General features: G+C 38.0%; 1 protein-coding gene across 3 annotated transcripts in view; it reads right to left on the reverse strand.

Annotated features, from left to right (window-relative positions):
• The window catches only part of raph1a (Ras association (RalGDS/AF-6) and pleckstrin homology domains 1a), a 44186-nt gene extending 28692 nt beyond the window's left edge, over window positions 1–15494 (reverse strand). Inside the window, exons 1-2 of one of the 3 annotated variants that reach the window (XM_055159357.1) lie at window positions 15212–15494; window positions 1852–1906 (exon numbers count right to left, since the gene is read on the reverse strand). The gene's annotated coding sequence lies outside the window, so the exon portion shown is untranslated. The remainder of the gene's footprint in view (window positions 1–1851; window positions 1907–15211) is intronic. The other 2 variants (XM_020936282.2, XM_055159392.1) reach the window with 2 other exon arrangements.
• Between the last annotated feature and the right edge of the window lie 3493 nt (window positions 15495–18987).

The following is an 18987-nucleotide window of genomic DNA, read 5'->3' on the forward strand; positions in this document are numbered from 1 at the left end:
CGCCTAATACCCAAAGTAACAGGACACCGTTACTTACTTCAAGCTGAAATAAGCTAAAAGATAAATGAATAAATGTTTGGTTTAATACATGATAAAGAACACTGGTCTGTTATGTGGCCTGGTAGTTTATAGGACTGAATTATGCCACTTGGAATGTTGTAGTCAAACTCAAAAAAGTCTGATACGCTATACTGTTATTTAGGTAGACCTCAACTCCCCAAACAGCGGAATGGTAAATATAATTTTAGCGCGCCACATGTGCTGCATTTTCCAAAAGATCAGATGGAAAAACATTGCAGCTAAAACGTGGAATGGCTCACCATATACAGCAGACAATGGTAGTGCGAGCATTACAAAAGCAGAGCTAAATTTGACTTGGACACTGTGGTCAAATCTGAAGCCCATATAAACATCTGTCTACTCAAACTTTAGACCTTAAGAGTCCAGATTTGAGGCAAAACAGTCATATAAAAATTTTATAGTAAATCTGTGTTAAATCAAGTCAGCGTTATAGGGTTTCTCACATTTACTTCCCCTGACAGTTATTTTGAGTTGAGCAACAGCAGAAGCTCTTATAGTCATATCCATTTAGCTGATTCCGCGTGTTGTCAGCAAAAATATAAACCATTTTTGAGAGGGTTGTCAGCCTTGCCAGAAGAGTTATGAATGATACAATTTACATGTGAATAATCTTGTATCTGATTTCAACGGATCACAAACCAGTGAACAATCATCCTCCAAAGTCTAGAAATACAAATCGGCAGAAATTACAACGATGGATCAATATACAAATCAAGCTAAGAGGTATTAGATTGGCTGTAATAATCATAGCAAGAAAGGCATAAAATTAAGAATGTTTGTGCAGCTAAAATTATAGACTTTATTTATTCAGATTTTTGGGGGTGAAAAGATTATAATAAATAGCTTCCTTGAGATTATGGTGTTAACTGGGGCTGAAGTTTGTGTGGTAATGGTTTTGACTCCTAACCAGTTTTGGAAGTGACATTGTTTGTGATACATTGTCGTGCTGAAACAGGAAAGACCCTCAGCTGCTGCCAGAAAGCACACCATTGTATCAAAGGTCCACTATCAGTCTATTTTAGAGAGAGGATTGTTTATGAAATGCTCGGCAAAGTTCCCCAGTCAGTAAGTTTTCAACACAAGATTGTGTTTCTTCAAGTCTGTTAAATAGCTCACTTGATGTTCAGCCAGTTTCCTGTTACTTAGTGAGGTAGATGCTAATAATGGTCCAATGAGGCAGAAAAGCAGAAAAAATATTAATACAAATTTAGGAACAATTTTAACACCGAGAAGAAGTTCACCTAATCTTGAATATGGTAAAGTGTGAGTGGATTAGGGATATAGCTGCTCAGTCCTCCTGGGTTTCAAGATTGAATAGTTTCTAAAAAATTATGCAGAAATGAATTTAATATTTGAGACCAGCACAAACTGTGGCTGTATTGACCTCTGTTGCTACTAGAGAGAGCATGCATAGTTCTGTCAAAATAACACGTTTTGGATCCACATAAAAACAATCAATTGTAACTTTTTTTCTAGAAATTCACAAAAGAGCCAACAAAACACTACAAACCCACAAACCTAACATTTTCAATCTGGGACATGTAAAACATCACCAGACTTCAATTATGTGACCACACTGATGAAACATGAATAGTAGTAATCCAATCAAAGGCATATAATATATAATAAATCCATCTTATTTGACATAAAAAGTACAGAATGTGGACCCTCGGCACGCCACACTTCATAATAATTAGATCCAGGCAGCTCATATAAACACAGCATGTGTCAGAAGCATAAAACATCACAAGTGCGTGGTTGGCTGTTTACCTTTGGTCTGCTCCTGCTCAGTCCAGCTCCAGCACTTCACCAGGGACGATCCAATCTGCAGCAGACAGTGAATATTTATTATTGCTCATGATCAGATTTCCTTTGGTCGATCTGTCTCCCTCTCTGACTACTGTGAAACCATAATGGCCTCTGACTCGGTTCAGCCTTTTGCAGCATAAGTCCAAATATTTACGAGCTTACAATGTTAACAAGTAGTCCATTATGAGGATAGTTGAAGTACTGTTCCTAAATGTTGGATAAACACAACAACAAACAAATCCCATGGGTGACAAAGCATGTAGCAATGTATTATGTTTGTTAATTTTTCTTGATGGCCCTTTTTGATACAACCTCCATTTACCCTGGATTAGAGCTGACAAAAGCTGGTCACGTGGGTGCACTTTTTGGAACATATCATAAAAGATGATAGAAGTTAAATGCTATAATTAGGTTAGGTAAATAGCAAACATATCATTTTTAAACACAAATTTGAAGGAGAGCAAATGCAACACATTTTAACACTGACACTATGACACCACCTTGTATGTCTTCTTAAGGGCTATAGACTTCAAAGGGCAGCTGTCAACACAACAAATGCACGGTCAGCAGGTGGCACCACAGTGCACGTTTCTGTGTGTGTGTGTGTGTGTGTGTGTGTGTGTGTGTGTGTGGTAGGACCCTGCTGAGATTGCTGAAAATGTGTGATCCAAAACTAAACAGACAGACCACAACATTCAAACTGGTGCTATCCTTGTGTCTATACAGTTTAACTTCCTGGGTCAGGTTAAACAATAACTGTAACACAAAGCTGCAGCCATCCGTGACTTCATTCATAGCACTATAAATATGTCAGCAGGTCACATGGGGTCTCATTCAAACACACTGCAACTGTAGCCTCAGATCATTAGCAGTTCTCATATGATCAGGAGCTGACGTCTGAAACAACAAGCAGTGTTTTGTTTAGCAACACACAGCAAGAGCTCCTGCCTTATCACAATATAAGAGAAAACATCAGCTGGTTATGGAAATATTAAATGCTACTAAATATGTGTCTCAATATGTGGTTCATTTACTTGCCATTATGAACTTACACAATAACTATACAGTCTGGATCATCAAATTGCCCAATCATTTCCAGCAAAGACGATGACAGAGGAGAGAATTCCACCACACCTGTTTTTACAACATTGTACTTGTATTTTCAGTAGTTGTTAGTGTTTGCTGATTGACATTTTTTTTGGATCGTGATGGGCAAAAGAATGAAAAGAAATGTTTTGGCAAAGCTTCAGAACACCCCAAGGATACAGTGTTTTTGTAAATTCTGTACCACTACAAGACAAGGCCAGGTGTGAACAACAAACTACCATGGCAATGAAATATCAAATAAACATTAGATTAGATAATTAAAATACCCTGAAACTTGTATTGTCTTCATACAAAAACTTTCAAACTCAGTTTTGGTAGCAAGAAAAATGCTTGATACTTTGATACAGTTTTTATACACTTTGTTTCAAAAATGCAATGTAATTTTCAACAAAAATAATAATAGATTCTTAAATAGTACAATTTGGTCTTTCTGAGTATCATTTTTTTGACAATCCTACTGTGAATAAGATCATTTTCAGTTGATGTATCTTTACATTGTTTGCTATCTGGTCCCATTACTGCTGAGATGACAACATAATAGTCCATGTTGTAGAGGAAACCCCCATTCACAGTGGATCAGGGACTGCATTTTGCATTACAATCAGTTGACTGTATCCATCTACAATCCAAAACAACATATGGCTTTTAAAAAAAGATGACTAATGCTTCAATCGTTGACAGCCAGATTGCTCATCAGATAAAGAAGGCAGGAAAAGACTTGGAAAAGATCTGTCCCTTTTTACACAGTTTTATTCCCACACTTTCAATGAGTCACAGTGGGTGGATCCACTACTAACATGTAATGGACAAAATGATTCCATATGTAACCCCCACAACTTATCAATTCACTTGTATTCATCCCTGTAAGTATTTCAGAATTTTCAACTGCGATCGGGGTGATTAATCATCTACCCATGATCAAAGTATCAATATAAAAAGGGGAAAAATGACATCACAAAACGCAAATAGTAGTTTCTGGTTTGCTGTGTCACTGTGTAATACTTGGTTAGCGGCTTGTTGTTCTGAAAGGCTCTTATTGTCTGCTCCAATGGTTCATGCTTTAATGTGGTCGGAGTAGATGGGACTGATGTGGTTGTGACATAGTGCTTTACACATTTCACTACAGGAAACAAAAATGATGTGTCATCCAAAATAGTTCCTACTTAAAACATGGAAAAACAGTCAATAGGGCTTATTTGGTTATGAAATAACTGTTCCATAATGAGCGGCAAAATAACTGGGAGAGACGCATAAAAAAACTATATACTTAGTTGATAGCAGTAAGTACAGTTAACAGACGTCATAACATGAAGTAAAAGCATTAGTGGCAATGTATACAGGTATAAGGATGCAAACACAGCACACTTGTGTCATTACATACAATATTTAATGTGTTTACTGGGACTATTAAATGGCCAAGTGTTGGCTCACCCATCAGCAGATTGACTGTTCCTATTGCTCAACAAAACTTTTTACAGTTGTGAAAGGACAGGAGCTGCCAAATCTGTGGATATAACTATTTCTAAGACCAAGAACAGCAGATCTAGGAAATTACTTCAGTGCAAATAAGACCCATGGAATCTCATTAAGGATAAATTATGAACAATAAGCTGCTTTACAAAATATGTAACAGGTTTTAAAAGATTTTTCTGAAGCCAGTATGCTCAAATTCAGTTTATTAAATGCAAGTGAAGAGAGGTTTTCTGTAAAGAATTACTGGAACAATGGTTGTTTTAACAACTTAACCTAATGCGTTAGGTGTGCAAATGACACTATGCGAGATGCTGAATTGTTTGTATGCGGTTTTGAGCCTGGGGTTGTGTTTTAGTAAGTGAGAGTGAAGGAGAAGGCATATGTGCACTCTTCTTACACATACCTAGGACAGCCTGTCTCTGGGCTGTTCATAGTTTAGTCTACAGCAGCAGCAGCAGCTGAAGGCCGCAGACAAACACCAGGGTGAAATAAGGAGACAACCAGACCTCATGTTTTTAAGACAAATCCTCAAGAAGCCTTCGCCAAATGTTTCTAATACACAAAGAGGACAAAGATGACGAGAAGTACAGTACCATTGTTCACAAAGTCCTTAGATACCACAAACACTATTTTCACAAATAGAAAAAAACAAAACACATGAGCTTAAATAAAATTCAGCTATGTGTAATATGCATCAACCCCAAGGATAATGTAATATTACATCAGGAAAAAAACAACAAAGGCAATTAATGCATTTAGATCTAATGTAAATCTTATGCAGCTAAAGATGCCACAGTGCCATTCTGCCCAGTAACCAGCTCACCCTGCTAACACACACTAACACACACTAACATACGCTAACACATGCTAACAGACAGAGCCTATAGCCACTCTGCACATCCATGTCTGCACAAGGCCAGACGTCAGCTCACATTACTGCTGCATGCTCCTGCTGCACACTGCACTCACCCTCACCCTGGGGTTCAAAGCCTGCTTCTACATTCACGTGGACAAGGGATTTTAGGTTAGCTTTAGAAGGCTAAAGCCTCCAACCTAAAGAGGAAAACTGACACTGACACAAATGTTTTCAATACTGAATACAAAGAGCAATTTATTTTCATTAAACTATATAAGGCAGATTACTGTTACTACCTGTGAACTACTCTTCCAGCTGAGTATAATTATTTCTATATGTTGATGTAAATTGAATGACTTTGGTTCTGCTCTAAGGCTAAAGGTGCCCATATTCTACAGCCTCCATGCCCCATGTCAGGTCTGAGCGAACGATGAGGCCCAGGGGCACACTACTGGGCACCGTGCCAGCTCCACATGTCAGTTTTGGTTGTATTTGCAGATCACTAAAGTTTTATTGGTCTAAGGAGATTTGAAAAGGTGGAAATAAAAATGGTAATTTGTCTGCCATCTGCATAAAATGGCTAGCTTGGAGCTACTATGGCTACTAATCTTAACTCTTTGGATTCGGCCTGGCAAAGCCTGTGTGCAAATGGTATCTTTAGCCAGATATGATGTTTTTTTGACAATAAATTATTGTGTTTTCTAATTTTGAAGTATCATTATCACATTAAGCCAACTCTAAATTATTTTATAGCTTCACATTTTAAACCAATGAACAAATATGAAAATGCCATAGTTTCAGTGTTTTGACCATGGTAATTCATGCAAGAAATTTTGAAAGCCAGATTATCTCATCCTTATGCACCCAATGTAGCTGAATGCTGGGGGCCTGAGTCTTGCAGAAAATCTCTCTATTTCAGATGAACAGTTTGTCTGTGAACCTTAAACACAAGAAGCCTTTGAACAGCAGCGTCACATGGAGAAGCTCTGATCAGAAGCAACATGCAGATCCTGAGCAGGCACACAGGCACACGCAAGCTCAGTGCTGCAGTGGAGCGGCCACTGCAGAGCTGTCAGGAAGAATCACAGCCCTGAGCTTTAACACAGCAGTGCCATAGACTCAAACAAGGTCAGACATGCACTGGGTTAAACTACTGCACAGGGCAACGCACACTGGCCAAACTCAAGTCCATTTAGCAACACAATCTTACCCCGATGACTATTTCTTTCAGCCTTCCCACTACCAAGCACAATTAACACTATTATGCATGTTTATTTGGGAATATTAATATTAATTGGCAGAAGCTCTTATGCCCAATAATATGTGAAAATATTGTTAATATTTTTCAAAATATGAATCAAGGGTTTAAACAAGTGCAGACATTTTGTTCTACTTTTATTACTATAGATTACACAGCGGTTCTCTTAACACTCTCGCCTATGATGAGAGATGAGAAGATGGAATTTTGGAATGATTATTTATAGTAACAAAAAAGTCTGCCTTAGTTAGTTCAGTTTTATGTGTATCACTCAGTACCACAACAGGGCCTTACCCAAAAGAGATGTAATATTTAATTGTATGTATCCAATTTAAGTTTAAGGTGCTTTGTGCAACTTTTCTGGTGGAGGGTCTGCCACCTACTCTCCATGGAGATGTTATTGCTTTGCTTGGAATGTTCCAGTATGACATTACACATATCCATCCAGCATTTATTCATTCCAAGTGTTTCTATTGCTCAAAAATACAGTAATTCCTTCTGTGAATAGGGTTGTCTCTCCACAGATCTGAGTTGTAATGTAGCGTAGTGCTATAACCTGCTTTTCTCCCTTGTTATAAATAGGTTTAATCTTCACTGTGGAATATTCTGGACAAAGCAATAACATTTGGATATAGACAAGCAGGTGGCAGATCCTCCACCAGTAATGTTACACAGTGTACCTTTAAAGCTACTAGTTTACTTCCCCTCTTGCTTTACAGTGTGAACTTCAACACATTTTATTTCAAGCTCTTTATAAACCTTTTCCTTCACCACACAGACACCTAAGGTACCCGCCTCTTTGTGTTCAAACATTTTCCAAATTTTCCATCTCTGTCAGTCCGCAGTTGAAATGAGTCCTGCCAGGAAATACAACTGTGGTAGGAACCAACGTCACCCTCTTCTGCAGCAACACAGTGAGCAAATAATCAAAGAGGCACCACTTTGTATGTTTCAGGTGTGTTTTCTGACTTGTGGTTAGATGTTATTAATTTTCCCTGTAGTGGCCATATAAAAGTGAACATAGCTTAAGGCTGCGAAAATGACTTGGTAGTGCAAAAAAGCAGAACAAGCTGAGACATACAGGGGCCACATAGAAATACCCCATATTTACACAGAGGTATGGAGTTAATCATGTAATGACAGAGTGAAGGAGAGGTGACGGAGTCTGACTCAGCTACTAAACCATTAGTGTGCATCCAGTTCAAACAAGTTTTCTGCTCCTTGTGGCCAAAACAACACTTAAAATATACGGAAATAGGAAAAATTTAACTAAAAGAACTTGCCTATGTTGAGTGCTAAAAAAAGTAACAGAAGTTATGGGTGTTATTTTTCCATGGGACACACTGACAGGGGATGTTAGACACTCATGGTCCATTGGCTGGAGCCTGAACATGGAATAATTGAGTCAGTCAAAGCTTGCTAACAAAATTAAGACATTAGCTCATTCTGCCAGTCTGAAAAAGGCAACAGAAAAACCGTTAGAACTGCTATTACAGGCCTGTGGTTGTGAGTCTGAGCCAACTAATAAATGTTAATATGTAGCTTAAAAAATAAAGAAAAAAGTAAAAACAAAGCATAATGTTAAAATTTTTAAAGGTTGGATAGGTTAGAGTTTGATAAGACATTTGACTATGTCTAATTTGTAGTGGATCCAATACTACCATGCCATTTACCATAGTATTTTTTTTTAATATTACAATGTAGTCTTGTAGCTGTGCAGTCCTTTGGTAATCCAGGTAGGTTCCATAGTGGTCCAAGGGTGTACTAATTTAGTGCTCTTATACTTGTTCTGATACAGCTCAAGTTTATCCTAAAGCTATTCAGGAATGGTTAATTTCTGTCCTCTGAATGTGACTTTAGTAACGGCACTTGTTCAAATGAGTATCGAGTTTCAATACTAGTTTTAGTATCGATTAGTATCTGATTTGATATTTTTGATGATCCTGATGTATAGAGCATTTAGGGTTCTATGTTCCGCACTCACACCTGCACAACTGAACCGGGCCATGGCCGATGACATCATCACACAACACTGTTTACACATCGTGCAACAGAGCTATCACTTTTAGCGGAGAAAATAAGTCAAGCATCAGAAATATAAATAGTGAGGCAGATATGAGTCCTGCTGTGATACACTCTCCTTAATGAGTTTATGGATATAACAACAGCGCAGAGGAGTGAGGACAGGAGGAGCAGTGAGGACAAATGGAGACGACACTGCAAAACTTTTGTCTCTGTCACAGTCCTTATTGAAGGTAAGCACGTATTCACTGTGTGTTTTAGGGCGGACTCTATTCACTGTTTTCCTCATATGAGTAACAGCGCACCTGACAGGGATCTTATGGTAAAGTCGTGCATGTGCCCGCACATGAGCAATCGTGCCGTGCTTCGGCCCACCTCCTCCCAACAGTATCGACTGCAGTCACACTGAAGAAACATACCACTGTTTAGGGGCTATCCATGCTTGGGAAAGGTTCTAAAGTCCTAGTGTGGTGGAACCCTAAATTGTTTCCATTCAATTATATGAGTTTGGAGATCATTTGACACAGAAATCGAAATCGCAATTAAAGCACAATTGATTGCACAGACTTAACTAGATGACCCACAATTTTAGTTCTAACATTATAAGAGATGGATGATGCCTTGGTTGACGTGTCTTCCTGTTCTCTCAAGTGGTCCAGTGACAAACACATGATCATTTGTGTTCTTTGCAGCCCATTCAGCATTTTCACTAATCACAAACAGAATATGCAGCTCTTATGGACACTGTAGGGGTCTACTCTGAAGTTTTACAGTTTCCTTCAAGTAGAGGCCTCTTGCAAAACTGGCTTTAGGCTCTTCCTGTGACCCAAGATGAGAAAACTTACAACTGGGTTAAAAGCCAAACTCAAAAAGGCAAATACGAGCTAGTCTTGGGTGGACCAATCATACACCTACACAGTCTTTAGTGACGTGCATATTCCTCACTTTCCATCAACTGAATTTTCCAAAGTTGTCGGAGCATGTTAACAGGCAATTCCCATAAATTGTCAGGCAGATTGGATGTGGTTATTTATGTTCAATATTTAACGGTAGACCTTGGAAAGTGCCATTCCTGCTCCGGCTGATCCCCAATGTGCGCTATCACTTCTCAACTTTGCTGTTTTGATTCAATCTGAAGTTAAAGACAGACAGAGAAGACTCAAATAGTTTCCATATCCACTGAAGCGGACTCGGCACACGGGAGGTAACTGCGGTTTTGGGACGATTCCAGTTCTCGTGTGTGTGTTTTCAAATATTAAAGAGAGGGAGCACAGAAAAACAGTAGCCCGGGTACGATTGCTCAGAGCCATAACATTAGCACACGTGTAACTGGCCACCACACATAACAGCACATATGGTCTTTGCATTACCAATGGAAATAACAGGCTTACACTATCAACAGTTTCCCCCAAAGCTACTGACATTGAGATTCAAGCTACAGTGTCAACGTTTAGCTCTAAGCTCTGTCACATGCACCATAATAACATCACTGACAGACATCATAGGCTAGTTTGTGGAGGTAATGTGTAATTAGCAAAGCCTTTTCTTATACTATGCTGTTGTAATTGAAAGCTAGAAAGCACACTATCAAAGTATGTTGTTTTCATTCAGTGCTGTTAGTCCACTGACGTCTTTCTAGTCTGTGATTACCAAAGTTTAATGTTATTTAATGTTTATTTGTTCTCTTAACACATTTGCTGTAGTGAAGAGGCTATGGTGGCTCTGTGTCAAAAACTCTCATGTGAAGTTAAATCGCTTAACATATATTTGAACTATAAAAGAAATATCTTTTTCTATATAAAAAAACAACAATACTTAATATTATTATTATTATTATTATTTCACCCAAGTCTATTTTTTGTTATTGTCCATGCTGCAAAATTTGGGTAATTAGAAAATGTTACTCTCACATAATATATAACCTGACCTTTTGTTGCCACACTAAAAATGTCTAATACTTGATACTGATTTTAAGACAGTCACGATGATTAAAAGCAAAGAATGCCATTTTCAACACAAAATAATGCTTTCTTGTCATCATGTGATCTTACTATCAACTAACAAAGATCAGAACCTAAAACTATTCAGGAGCATTGGACCTTTCAGTATTGATTCTTGCACAAATTAAAATCTAGTTTTGATATAAGTTTTAATATTGCTTAGTATGTGGATATAAATTATTTCGAAAACCCTAAAATTATTTTGACAACCCTTGAAGCCTTGATTTGAATCCTAATTTGAATGCTTCTTGTTATGGTACCACCAGCACCACAACAAATCACCTACCTACAAAGAGTGCACTGAGAATGACAGTCCTGATCCCCAGCTGCACAGCCTGCCCCTGCATCTGCACTTAACTCTGACAGAGGGAAAAGTCTAAAGAAAAGAAGAAACTGTTTTGGCAGGAGTGACGAAGCTCAATGGAACAAAAAACAAGGAGAGAAACAGAGATTTTAAGAGAGGCAGAAGTAGTAATGAGATTAAGTTTTCCTAAAACGAGATTTGTGCAAAAACAGCAGCCATAGCAAGTCTACATCTGTGTGGCATTAAACAACAGGCAGACTGCTGACAGTGGTGAATAGCATCAGAACATCATGTTGGAGTTGTGAGGGAAGAATGTGCAAAACAACACAAGAAATGCTCTCTGAGAAGAACTATCCACTAAAAAGACTAGATTAAATAAGGGTGGATTTTAATTTGTATTTATATTATAATGTATTTGTATAATTCAGATCCACATGATGATTTTTAGAATCTAAATAGCAAACTGCACTTGATGGGAAAGTAGAACAAGGTTTAAATAATCTATTTTAATAAGGATTTTTAAATTACCGTAGTTTACTGCTCTTCAGCAGGTGCACAGTCAATTGAAAACAGTTACTATAGACAAGCACACATATAGGACAGATATTGAGATGGCTGTTTAAGAATGAGGAGAAATGCTGATGAGGTTGCCGTGACTTCACTAACCAAACCAAGCTTCTTTGAGTTAGTTTTCCCACACTTCCTTGTTCGTCACTGGGAGTATGCGAAGAATGTCCTTCAGATCAACACCACGGCTCTAAAAGGCAACTCTGACCTTTGACCTCCATGACTTAAGAAGGGCTTCCCTGATGTTACATAGCACACAATGGTATTATAAATTTATAACATTAGATAGTGATAGATAGATGTAAGGGATATCCAGATTAATTAACTGGATCATTAATTGGGGTTAAAGACAAAATAGTATTGTAAAAACTAAAACATAATTGCGAGATTTTTTCAAGCAAAAGTAATTTCAGTTTTTCAACTCCAAAAATGTTCATCTAATCTGCCCACCTACGTCACATTAACTTTACTTTTAGAAAGAGTAATTTGGTCACATGCTAGAGGAATTTTGTGTTATTTTGTGTTACTATGTGTTACGACCATAGAAAGAAAGACAGATTTCAGAACTGTTACCTCGTCTGGATACTCCATTAATAACATGGCCAGTGTGTAGGAGGGAGAGAAAATACCGACTAAAGCTTTGTGTTCGCTACCTCTTGCCTGTTTCAACAATAAACATGAGAAAAGCAGTTATTGTTATCAGGGTGTTCAAAAGACAAAGCAGCAGAAACTTCCCAAAAGCTCAATGAAAAACTACATTCATGTCATTTGTCTTTATGCATTCTCTCTGATAATCGACTGTCTAGACAGATTTTACATAACATCTACCACATATTGTGATGACATTGTCTTAATATTGTCAACATTTTTGCTATCATACTACTACTATCGTACAACAAGTATAAAATCATGGGCAAACAAACGAGTGTCTAGCTCTATAAATAATGTACTCCAGCAAACTCAAACAATTATATTACATAGCAAGTACAACCTGGGAAAGCGTAGTTTGTTTACACTGTTCTGCAAAAAAGCTGAACATAACAAAACAAAATGACTAATTAAGAAATCAAGATCTGGGATGTCCCTGCACCGGATCTGCTCCATCTCTCCCTGCTTTCTCTATCAGTCTTCCCAGTGGAATAGGGTGGAATTTCCTGAGAGAACTAGAGATGACTTTACCATATATTTGGCATCAGTAACATAGAAAAAGCAAGGGGAATGAAAGCACAAAACAACAATATCAGATGGTGACCTCACTTGACCTTACAGAGCCACCAGTGACAATATTGTAGTATTTAAAGCTGCATTGTGCAACTTTTCTGGTGGATGGCCTGCCACCTGCTTGTCTTCATGAAGAGGTTATTGCTTTGACTAGAATGTTCCACGGTAGAGATTAAACTGGTCTATCTCAAGGGAGACAACTACAGGCAACATTACAGGTCCGATCTGTGGAGATGCAACTTTATTCACAGAGAGAATTATTGTATTTTTGAGCAATGTAAAGACACTCCTCCACCAGAAAAGTTAAGCACTGCACCTTTAAGTAGATGATACAGATGTCAGCACTGAAGCACAAAGTATATATTTGGAGTTCAGTCCTTTTAATATTGTTTCTAACATGGTGAATAAATATTGTAAACTGTTCAATATTGATAAAATTGCATTAATTGGGTAAAAAGAAAAGATATTTTTGGTGTATAGAGCACATGATTGTGTCAACATGTGTCTCGTCACATCTCATTGAATATTCAGTTATCTTAATGTTAAACCAGTGAAGATTAAGCTCAATAAAACATGACTTTCATTCAAAATAGTTTATATAGTACTGTGTAAGAAAAATGTGTTAACTAGCAGTGTATAATTTTTGTCCACTGCTCTTTTTGTTTACTCGTTGAAAATGGATGGATGGTTTTAGCTAATGCATCTCAATAAACCTTTTGCATTATGGTCAGAAAAATGGCAGATTTTTTTTTTTTAAAGATTGGGAAAATTGTAATGAATGCTAATGAATTTTTTTTTTTATTTCAAAACATCATCCTGGAATATTTGTCATTTTGGAGAAGAGACATTTTGTTTTATTTTTGTATGTGCTCATTTTCAATTATGTAACAAGAGGATGGAAACAGTGGAAAGATACCAGAGAACTGAAATAAGCAAAATCAACACGATTTTGTAACACTGAATGAATTTGAACCTTGGTCCAGGCACTTGATTTGTCAGATGTGTTTCTTCTATGTGTCTATCATTTCACAGAAGCCTACCTTGCATCTGTCAAGTTGTGTTGTCAAATATATTTTTAACACCTCTTCTCTACTATAATGACTTGGATTGCTCTCATTTGCGTGAAGTTGCCAGGGAAACCAGCACAGACTCCAGACCCTGCAGATGCGGAGCACAGACTGACTGGTGGAGAGTACAAGTAGGGCAATGGAGGATTTTTATACTCCAGTTAACCCACTACGCTACAGCAATGTTCAGATTTCTGCTCTATTTTTCAGCATGTGAGTTGTAGAAATGTCTCATATCCGTCAGGCAGAATTACCCTTTAGCTGTGATGGGCCTAGCAACAGTATAGCCATTGGAGGGATTTAATTGTCCATGCAAATTTATTAGAGCTTGCCATGATAGAGAAAGGACAGAGTTTAACCATCCACGACCTAAAGCAGTCATCAAATTCAGAAGTGGGTTATCAGATACTTGAAAGACTCTGAAGCGTTCACATCCAAAATATTTAAAAAGCAGTTATCTTGCTTTAAAACATTAGGTTTTACATGGGACAGTAAAATGAGTAAGCAATAAAATCATATTGTGTATGACAAGTCAAGTGTTATAGTGTACTTTTAAAAATGGTAAGTAAGTCCCATAGATGTCCATGTAAACTGTTAGTGCCTCTATTGGGAATTAGTGTCTCTACTGTTAGAGTAACATATAAGCCAATTGCTGTATTACTGACTACAGAAGTGGGATAGCTAGTCGTGATCAATTAGGACAAACAGTAAGCGTGTACGTCTCATCAAGTTACATTTTAAATGTATGTGACAGTCTTAGGCCACCTCTTAATTGAAGCAGCCTAGTATACGTTTTGAGATCATGTAGCTCAGTATTCCATGTTTAACCAGGGTTTTATAATATTATTATAGCGGTGGAATACATGTGATGTGAAAGTGAGTTGGGTGGCAGCTGCTGTGAACACGCCCATACGTGTGTAATGCTATATGAATGCCACGCCTAGCTTGTGTCAGCTCAGCACGCTTGGCCTCTAAGCTGCAGCAGTAAAAACGCAAATATTCTGGTGGCTGAAAGGGCGCTGTGAACCGGTACGTGCTGCTCCCGGCGAACGTGCGCATCCAGGCCGCGAAAACGTAGCCCCAAGGCCTGAAGCGCTCCTCCAGTACAGAGATAATATAAACCTGGAGTGTGCATGGGCACAAACCAATGTGCAGCGTCTCAAAACATGAAAGCCTTTTATCTTACGTCGTTTCGGGGTGACCCCCCACCTCTTTCTCTGCATAGGCTCCACATCAGCCTCTAACGGGATAAATTGGCTTCTGTTGCAGCGGATGCTAATTAAATGCTTAGCGCGTTGTTTCACACACACACAAAGATTACAAAAGGGCCATTTATCACACAAAATTTACGTCCCCATACATAGAAAGACGACCTGAGACAGACGCAAGCAAGGGTGAATGTACTAGGCTAGAGATGCGTTGAGGTGAGCGGAGTGAGCTACTTACAGTGCGGACCCAGGAGGTTCCAGGCAAAAAGCCGCAGTCAACAGCTGGAAATCCGAAGTGGAGCGACGGGAACGTAAATCCCACCCCGAAAAAGGCCACGCTGTGTCGGGGTGCCTGTCGGTTCAGTCCCGGTCACGACCGAGTCCCCTCTCCTTGGATCCCAGTTTTCCCCGATTTCCCTTACTGCCACAGCCACACTGAATCCCAACCCTGCTCTCCACCGCGTCAAGTCCGCCAGGAGCCACTGGCGGCACTTCCGGAGGGAGTTTCACAAGAAAAACGCGTCCTAGATGCGTGGATATTAGCATTTGACCAGTTTTAAGAACAATATAAAAAATGAATAAAACAATAAATAAATACATACATTAATACATTTCCCAATCGTGCTTATTTTAAAATGAAATAGTTTAACTAACACAGTCGACGACCTAAATAGTTAAGACTGCATAAGTCAATAGAAAAGCAGTTGAGTATCAAGCCCCATTTATATTCAGCTACATCTGGTCTGTGTTTTTCCTCTTATATCTATGCCACACTGACTTGTGCATGCAGATCTTTCATCAGTGACTACACATGGACAATTAAATAGGCTACTATGTCATAGCCTAATCTACGTCAAGGTATTCTAGCGAATTAAGATATTACCACCACAGTGGCCGTGATCTTATTTTGAAATATAGCCAATCCTGCATCCTAGCTGTCGGATCCCAAAAACCCACGAGTGCGCGCATGTATGCCTTTGCGCGTTCACGCTTCCTTGTTTCCTGTCCAGCCCAACCCAGAATCAATTTTAGCCAATCAGAAGATCTGAGTTTTAATTTCTATTCTATTCTGTTCCACTCTATTAATTTCTTTTCTACTCTCTTCTTTTCTTTTCCATTCATTTTTTTTTCTTCTGCAATTTCAAAAACGCCTAGCCTGTATCTTGGTAAAATACTGCTAACGAATCAGCTATACTGCGTAGCCTACATCCTGTTTTGATTTTTTAACCATCCAGGATGTAAAATGGTGCATAAAACAACCAATGGAAACAAAACACAAAGCACGGGAAGACAAGAAAGCGTTTCTTTGTCAACTGCTGCCCCCTGTCGGTGTCTAAACAGTTTAATTCAATTTTGACAAAAAAAAAAAAAAAAAAAAAAAAAAGTGAAAACCATTGGCCATTGTTGTGAATATTGTGAATTCATGTGTGTCTGTTTGAATAACATGTAAACATTGTTTCATAATTTGACAAAAAGACCAAAACAGTCAAATAATCTGATTCTTCTTTTGGCAGTGCTAAAATGTGCCTTGAAGAGCAGTGAACTGAACCTCACTCACCCTCCCTCTCTCCCTCCTCTGTGTCTTGTGAATCATCTGCAGGGTCTTTCCACGTTGTGAATCTAAGCCTTTGTAAAGGACATTAACACCAGCTTCCGATTTGTTCACAGTAATGCTTGGTCTAGGAGGTGTCATTGTCTCAAGTCTGTGCAGATGTGTTATGCAGATGCACATCTTAATACTGGTACAGTGTTGCAGCGCCTGGTCATAGCACAAAATTTCACAACAGCCTACATTAAAGGGCCCATTTTCTGATATGTTATAAGGTTGTTTCTGTCTCTGTCCCACCTTGTGATGCCATGTTGTAATACAAGTGTTCCACTGTGTTTTTAAACTTCATATGTATTCCCTAGAATCATTTAGATTTACTGAGTAAAAGGTAAAGGTAGCTGTTAACTCAAAACTCAAAAACTATCGCTTCATGGTATAATAAAGTGGAACAAAGTATTATGAGCTTTGAGATGTAGGCAGACTAACAATAAAGGGTTCCTGAAACATGTGTGAATTAAATAAAACACAACTCCAGATATGTTTTTGAGAAGCTAACAACATTATAATATGGCTTAAAGTTCACAAGACTCAGTTTAGAACTGGTTAAAAGATGTCTAATCTGCTGTAAACCCAGACACTATTTAAAATGACTAGAAGTGAGAAGTTTATCACAGAGACAAAAGTATTTCCATCAAACCAAGTTCTGGCATAAGCCCCTCAAAGGAGAAAAAAACCCAAACAAAACATTGGCTCATTAAATAAATATTCTGCACAACATACAATTAAAAGAAACACTCATATCTACTGAGTTTTTTTCCTGAGTCCTGGTCTTGAAGTGGCCCTGTGTATTTTTTCTGATGGATAAGCCACCTGTTTGTTTGGACATCTTATTTCATTGCAGTTTACTCACTCAAAAATCCCTTGAAAAACATACATTCTTACTGTGAGGAAGTTTTCTCCACCTATCTGAAATATAACTTGGCCTGGTGGTGCCATATCCTTGGAATATTTAGTACAAGCATCTTTATAACCTTAATAAGACAAGTTACAGTGCATCTTTGAAAATGAGCACTACCAATACAGGTCTTTCTAGTGTTTAACATGGGCCTTCGTTAACTTTTTTATTGACTGATTTGATATATTGTCATTAAATGACAATGTATGAATATATATATTTAAAAAAAAAAGTGTTTCTCACCTTCCACGGTGGTTGGTCTCTCTCACCCTCATCCAGCTCAGGTCCTCTACCAGAGGCCTGGGAGCCTTAGAGTTCTGCGCAGCATCTTTGCTCTTCCCAGTATTCTTTTCTTATGTAACAAAGGGCGCTATATCAGGTGCCTGGTGTGAATTTGCTTTGTTTGTTTGTTTTGTTTTTAAACTATTGCAAATTGCAACTCTAACACCTAAATACTGCCCAAACTTACCAAAGACCATAGACCAAAGACACAAAGGACAAAACTCACAGGAAAAATACGCAGAAATCATAATATGAATACATTTCATGGACAGAAGCACTACAATGTAAAATACAATGCTAAAGACATCTGTAGTGAAAACCTGTGTGAACCAAGTTTTCATTAAAAAGCACCATTTTGAAAATTTTTTCATTTTGTTCCCTAAATGATTGTGTAATATTGTGTATTGAGTGCTTTGTTCACAAAGTTTAGTTTTCCATTCTGAATTGTTTTGTGTATTGTGTGAATAGTTTTGCAAAGAGATTTATAAAAAAGCTTCTGAAAATGTGCCAAAGCAACTAAAAAACTGTAAATCAAGTGACTTCAATGTGATTTTGCCAACAGAACAATGCTTACTAATACTGTGCCAATATATATGGAATGAAATATATGATTGTGGAATTCCTTGAGTACACTACTTCTCAACAATATCTTATCCGTTTAACACTTTCCATTTCAAAATTTGAATTTCCTTTCTCAGTCCTCCTTACCTACTTAAGAGCTTTAAGTCAGTGTAAAGCAGATTTTTACCAGCAGAGGGTGACAAATACTGGTTAAAGTCTGTAGCAGCTATGAGGCAAACGTAGGTTACAGGGTCACAGTGTTAAAAGCTAAATATAAATAATACTAGGCATATTACACCATGCACAACAGACCAAACAACACATTTATGATTTCATTTAAGTTTCTTTACTTGATACTATTGTCAGCTTTGAGTGGCAGCTGTATTCCTGCCAAGTTGGTTTGTCTTCTTATCTAGTGTAAAGCATGGTATAGTGTCAATATGACACATTTGAAGAGTAAGTGATTATAGATAAAATGAAGAACACATCATCGCACTAGTTCAAATTGTGGTCTTTGAGGTCACTATTCTCATTCTTATTATGTCACGTCTCAAAGCACTTTCATTAAAGAGGCATGCCACTTTTCCAGTGGAGTAACAGCCTCGATGATATTCTTTTTCCTGGTATGTCCTACAGAGTATAGCATTAAACTATCTTGCATTCATTC

The sequence above is a fragment of the Boleophthalmus pectinirostris genome, unplaced genomic scaffold (genome assembly GCF_026225935.1).
Source record: "Boleophthalmus pectinirostris isolate CB_2022bp ecotype Guang Dong unplaced genomic scaffold, ASM2622593v1 HiC_scaffold_1, whole genome shotgun sequence".
Classification (NCBI taxonomy): Eukaryota; Metazoa; Chordata; class Actinopteri; order Gobiiformes; family Gobiidae; genus Boleophthalmus; species Boleophthalmus pectinirostris.